This window comes from Magnolia sinica, chromosome 3, assembly GCF_029962835.1.
Source record: "Magnolia sinica isolate HGM2019 chromosome 3, MsV1, whole genome shotgun sequence".
In the NCBI taxonomy this organism is placed as follows: domain Eukaryota; kingdom Viridiplantae; phylum Streptophyta; class Magnoliopsida; order Magnoliales; family Magnoliaceae; genus Magnolia; species Magnolia sinica.
In genome coordinates this window covers 67,728,999-67,735,684 of record NC_080575.1, presented here as the reverse complement: position 1 = coordinate 67,735,684, position 6,686 = coordinate 67,728,999, and the positions used below count along the sequence as shown (strand labels likewise).

Sequence of the window (6,686 nt, the reverse complement as noted above, 5' to 3'; positions counted from 1 at the left end):
CCTTTAATTGAGTAGGTTTAGAAGTGGTAATTATTGAAGAGGTATCCCATGATTGCGTGTTTTCAACAAGTTTATCAAAATAATCTCACGCATCATCGGCTTCCTTATTCATGAATTCCCCATTACACATCATCTCCACAAATTGGTGCATGGGTGAGGTCAATCCCTCATTGAAAAAGCTTGTTATATGCCATGTTTCATAGCCATGGTGTGGACATGAATTTATGACATCCTTAAATTGCTCCCAAAATAGAAAGAAGGTATCATCCTCTTTTTGTGAAAAATTCATGATTGTTTTCCTTAAGGTATTTGTTTTATGATAGGGGAAGAACTTTTTAAGGAACTCCCTTGTCATCTCAGCCCACGTGCCAATGGGCCTTGATCATAAAGAATGTAACCACAACTTAGCCCGTTCTTTCAAAGAGAAAGGAAACAATTTCAATCTAACTATGTCATCAGATACGTTTAGGAAGTGTAATGTAGATATGATTTCATCGAACTCTTTCATATGCAAATATGGACTTTCAGATTCCAGTCCATGAACTTAGGGAGGAGTTGAATTACCCCTGGTTTAATATCCACATTTCCTGCATTCAATGGAAATATCATGCAGGAAGGTGTACTCACCCCTGTCGGTTGCAGATAATCTCGTAGAGTACGAGGCGGGGGTGCATTCTGCACCTCATTTTCCTCTTGAACTTCCTCAACTGGAGGTCGAGGTTGATTTGTGGCCATCACTTCTATTAACTCAGAGGGTCTTAAGTGGTGTCTAATCCTATAATGGAGAGGCAACCCTTCGACTAGTCCTCCTTCACTTAAGAGACGTCAAGTGTTGTCATGATCCCACTTAGGCATGAAACACTATCAGCCCCCAAGTAACTAAACAAACTAAACCTACAACAAATAAGAAATCTAGAAAAGAAAGAGAGAATTGGAAAGAGGTTATCGGATTGGAGTAGCTATGTTATTATCCTACAAAACAGAAAATAATGTTAGTTTCTAAAAATAATTTTAGAAAAGAAATCCTAACCGAAAAATAAAGCAGAAATTAACCCTAACTTAACCTAATACAAAAACTAATTAATCTCAGAAAAATGTAGCCGTAGACCCCGGAAAAGCCACTAAAAGCTTGTTCAAAACCCTAAGTATAGGGTCCTGATGTAGTAATAACTCAGTAAGACCGAAGTCGAATCTATGGGAACAAAACTTGTATGTATTCTGAAAATAACTAGAACTAGAACTATAAAAATATCTAAATTGAAATCTGAATAATTGAGAGTAATGGTGAATGATGTTGATCAAAACTTATGAATTTAAAGGTCGAAACTAGGGTGCCAAGGATCCACTTGTAGCTATCAAGATGCTACCTTACTTGATTCAAGGAACACAATTGGAATTGGAGTCCTATCTTATCCAATTAGGAGATAAGGCAATTTAAATCAAATCCAATTGGGAGAAATGTGATGATTAGAAGGGATTCCATCACCCTACCATGCCCAAGAGATGATGGTGAACAATAGGATTTACCACTCTCACAATCTCAGGAAAAGAAGATTGCAAAGCTATCACAACATCTATTGTAATTTGAGTCATAATAAATCATAAAAAACTGAAAATATTTCTTTAATATCAAACTAGAAATCAATGAGGTCTAATAAGAACAAGAATCAAAGTAAGATAATCATCCAAACATGCTACAAGCTTCACCTCTTAGCCCTAGCAAGAGGCTTAGCCAACCATATACATGATTGAAACAAAATCTCTTAAACAAAGCATGAAAAGTAAACTAGGGAAAAAAAAAATCTTTGGCGGCTACTTCACCCTTGTGCTATGCTCCTTAAGACCTTTCCAAACCCTAGAAGATGCTTTGGAGCATCCTAGGGAGTCCTATTTAAAGTTTTGGAACTCCAACTTTCACATTGAGATGGAAAATTTTAGAAACCGCCTCAAATTTACACACTCTGCTCTGTTTACCAAAATAGACTCTAAAAAGGCAAGCTTAAGAATTCCTAGAGGGGGGGGGGGGGGGGTGAATAGGACTATGCTAAAATCAGAATTATCTTTAAAAAAAATTTAGCTAGTAATGTCATATCATCTTCTGTATCTTTAAAATCAGAATTAGCACAATTTTCTTTTGAAATAGATTTAAAAGATTTAAAAGAAATAGACTTACCTTTAAGAGCTTTAAATTTTAACTCATATGTTTGGAGAGAACCAACTACCTCCTTAACCTTCATATTATCAGTATCTCTTAATTCCTTAATGGCAATGACCTTAGAGTTGAATCTATCAGGAAGATATCGCAGTATTTTCGCACAAACCTCGCTTTCTAGGATTCCATCTCCTAAACCCCACATGGCATTTACTATATCATTTAGTTTCATGTAGAAGTCCATGAAAGTTTCATTTTCTTCCATACAAATCTTCTCAAATCTAGAAGTGAGGAGTTGAACTTTTGATTTCTTGACTATAGTAATTCCTTCATGTGTCATTTTAAGAATATCTCAGGCTTGTTTGGCTGTATCGCATAAAATAGTTCTTTTGAATTCATCAGGTGATAGAGCACAAGTTATAGCATTAAGGCCTTAACATTAACACTACTTTCTCTTTTCTGAGATCCAGTACATAAGTATAATGCAATTTCTCTCATGGGCTTGGTTCCATCTTTGGTTATTACCTCATTCATAGGAAGTTTCCATTTGGTTACAGTGGCTTGCCACACGCTTTCATCTAAGGATTTTTGAAAATTCCTCATTATGGCTTCCCAGTATGCATAGTTAGACTCATCAAGACATGATGGCTTGGTAATAGACAAGCTATCGAAATTTGACATTATAAAAGCTCTAGATATTTTAACTCAAGGAATTTAATCTTTAAAAAAATGAGCAACTTAGCTTTGATACCACTTGAAAATGTGAGCTTAAGAAGTCCTAAAGGGGGGGGGGGGGGGGGGGGTGAAAAGGACTGTGCCAAATAAAAAATTAAAGTGTTGAAATAATAAATAAATAAATAATCTCAATCGCACTAGTATTGAAAAATTGATTCCAACTAATTCGTAGGACAACCTACCCCAAACCAAGTTTAGGTATGACAACCTTATTTCACGAACTGTAAATGCTATCTTGTAAATCTAGCACCCGGAGTTGTCAAATTTTGTTGTGTCAAACTACTTAGAATCTGCATCTTATTTTAATGAGATGGATAGATTAACTTCAAGCATTGTGAGTCATCTTCGTCATCGTTAAACTTTTCTACGTATTCAGGTTGAATAATGTTGTTGAAGCTCAAGGATTACAAGTTCAAGTACAAGAACAAAAGTTCAAGTTGAAAGCTCATTGTTACTACTTTAAAGAATTAAGAACTCAAGCCCTAGCTCAAGCTCAAGCTCAAGATTTGGAACACAAGCTTCATGTATTTCAAGTGAATGAGTTACCGAAGCGATCGATGTTTCGATGGTTCAAACTCATAAATAAGGTATGGATGACCCTAGATTGACCATAGGTTAGGTCATATTCATTGCATATTTTATTTGGGTCATTACATAAGTTTATAGGTCATTTCCTCTACTAGTCCTAGTCTTTGTTCAACTAGTCCAAGCACGGGCTCGACCAGTCCAAGATTTGTTTAGAATTTTCATAATTTTCTGTTAGACCATCAACCAGTTGTGAAGACTGTTTGACCAGTCGAGTGAACAGTGCTCGACCAGTTGTGCAGTGCTCGACTCAAAGTCGAGCAAAGTTGTTTAGTCCCACTCGACTAATCGAATGCATTACTCAACCAGTCGAGCAGGCCACTCGACCAGTCGATCAAGCCACTCGACCAGTCGAGTAATGATCTTATCTTATCGTGCCTAAAATTTTAAAATTTGGTTGGTCCTTCAACTAATCGAACCGACCCTTAAACTAGTCGAGTGAACAGTATTTTCACCTATAAATAGAGGACGAATCTCAGAGTTTTTCATTCATTCCAAGCATAATCAAGCCATCACTCTGAGAGATAAGTTCTTGCATTTCTTAAGCTATATTGTGTTTATTTTAAATTCTCTTAAATAGCTTTTTGTATTTGATTTTATGATCTCCATTCAACTCTATTTCATTAAAGAAGGGAATTGAAATTTTACCCTTTTTGAGGTCAAAATCAAATCAAGCTAGCCCAGGTTGATGTAATCTAAAAATCATTTAGACCTAGAACCCTTTCGCTTGTAAGACAGGACATTGAACATCTTCGTCTACATCGAATTGGTTCTACCAGTCTTCATTACAATGAGAATTTCATATAAGAACAATTTAATTTTGTGTATCTTTTGTGGTTTGTGAGATTCAACTAAGAAAATCTCATTTTTGGTTTTATCTGAGATAAGCTAGAAAATCTCAGAGCGTGGGGTTTTTGCAATTGTGTAAGCCTATCTAAAAACACAATTGTGAAGGTTTTAAAGTGAACCTTAGAAAACCTTATTTAATAGTGAAAGTCAATATCCCGTGGGAGAGGATATTGGGAGTGGAGTAGTTGTGTAGCTATTTTTCAAACAGTTGGTGTATACACACGAACCACTATAATTCCCGGTGTTTGGTGGATGTTTATGGTGATGTATGTGTGGTGCTGAATGTTGTAATTTCCTTTTATGCACTTGTGGTGAATGTTGTAATAATTTAGATTATTTCCTTTGCCTCCTTCTAAGTTTCAGTTTTTGATATTTACAAACGTTCTAAAAATCAGGTTGTCCTACTATAAACCTTGGTTTTTGGTGTAAAGTCATCCTTAGAACTCAGTTTATATAAACCTCTCAATATTTGTGCATTTGAGTTAAATTTGAAGGCTCCTAAAGGTAAGTTCATAGCCCTTAAGTCTTTTAAAAATATTTCTCAAGATAATGCTGGAAATTCTGATTGTGAAATTTCTGAAGATGACATGGGACTATTAGCCAAGAAGTTTTAGAAAATTTTCAAAAGCAAAAAGAGAGTAGATTTTAAAAACCTTCTGACAAGAAAAGGAGTAGATCTAAAAATTGAAAATCTATTAAAGACAGCCAATGCTTCAACTGCCATGAATACAGGCATCTGGTAAACAAATGTCCAAAGAGGGACAAACCTAAAAAGAAAGGTATGTTGACTACACGGGATGAATCGTCTTACTCTGAAGTTTCTTTTGAGTCAGATGATTCTGAACCTGAGTTTACTAATGAGGTCAAGGCCTTAATGACTCTAGCCAGAGTCACTTCCTCAGACAGTTGTAATTCAACTTATGATGAAAATCTGAGAAGCGACCCTGAAAATGATGATGATTTACAAGATGCTTATAATGCCCTATACAGGGAGAGTTGTAAGATAGCCGTAAAACTAAAATTTCAAAAAGAAAAGTTTTTAAAACTAAAAGAAGATTTTGATAATCTAGTTTTAGAAAAATTGCATCTTTTTAATTGTTTTGAAAAAGCTAAGTGTGATTTAGATTTCAAAACATCCCAAATTGAAAATCTAAAATCTGAAAATGAAAAACTAAAACTAGAAGTCTCTTCTCTCGTGAGTTCGAAGGATACTTGGAGGTATGCCCAAGGTGATCCTAAACTAGAAAAATTGCTAACCGGATCAAGGAAATGTGGCGATAGATCTAGTCTGGGCTACGATAAGAATACGCCTCTTAAATATAAGACTACTTCTCCTAAGTTTGTTAAAGGGGAGTCCTCTAACTCAAAAGGGAAAAGTCTGAATCAAAATAGTTTTAATCCTAAAACTTTTCACGCTATGAAACCTAAAAGCAACAATACCAATTATAGAAATCAGAATCATAACCCCTTAGCTGAGAAAATTATAGATTTACTTAAGGAGCTTCTAAAATCTAACTCGAATGGTAGAATATATAAAAACTACAAGTATAGAAAAACCAACAATGCTCCAAAACCCAAAACAGTGATGAAATGGGTCCCTAAGGTTGCTAGTTTGGTTGTCCCCACCACTTTCAAGGCTTCGAGTCAATCAAAGTGGTACCTGGACATTGGTTGCTCTAGACACATGACAGGTGATAAAGATTTGTTCACCAATCTCAAAGATATGACTGATGGTTCAGTCACTTTCAGTGATGGTAGCAATTACAGAATTGTTGGCCAAGGTACGGTTCAACTCTTTAATCTTCCTCCATTTGAGAATGTTTTATTTGTAGAGGGCCTTACGTATAATCTCTTAAGCATTTCTCAAATTTGTGATAATAAACATAACATCAAATTCACCAATCAAGGGTATGAGATTTCTAATGAGAATGGTTCTGTGATATTAACTGGTCGCAGAACATCTATAAACTGTTATATAGTCAGTAATTCAAGCTCGTCTAAGTTATCATGTTACATGGTCCAAACCAAGGAGACCGATCTATGGCATAAACGCTTAAGACATGTACACTATCGTAATCTTTATAGACTAAGCAAAGGTGAAGTAATAAGAGGTCTACCCAAGTTAAAGAAAATGAATAAAATTTATGGCAAATGTCAAATTAGAAAACAAACTAGGAGTGCTCAAAAGAAAGTGAACTCCAGTGCCACATCCAAACCCCTTGAACTCCTTCACATGGATCTCGTTGGACCTACTAGAATGGAGAGTTGAGGTGGTAAGAACTATGTACTAGTAATAGTGAATGACTTTACCAATTTTACATGGGTAGTTTTCATGAGAGAGAAATCTAAAACTCTCGATGAAGTG

General features: G+C 35.5%; 1 non-coding gene across 1 annotated transcript; it reads left to right on the top strand.

Annotated features, from left to right (window-relative positions):
* Positions 1-200: 200 nt before the first annotated feature.
* On the top strand, positions 201-308 carry LOC131241627 (small nucleolar RNA R71). The gene has a single exon (XR_009169187.1). It is a non-coding gene; the product is annotated as a small nucleolar RNA R71 (small nucleolar RNA).
* Positions 309-6,686: the final 6,378 nt, after the last annotated feature.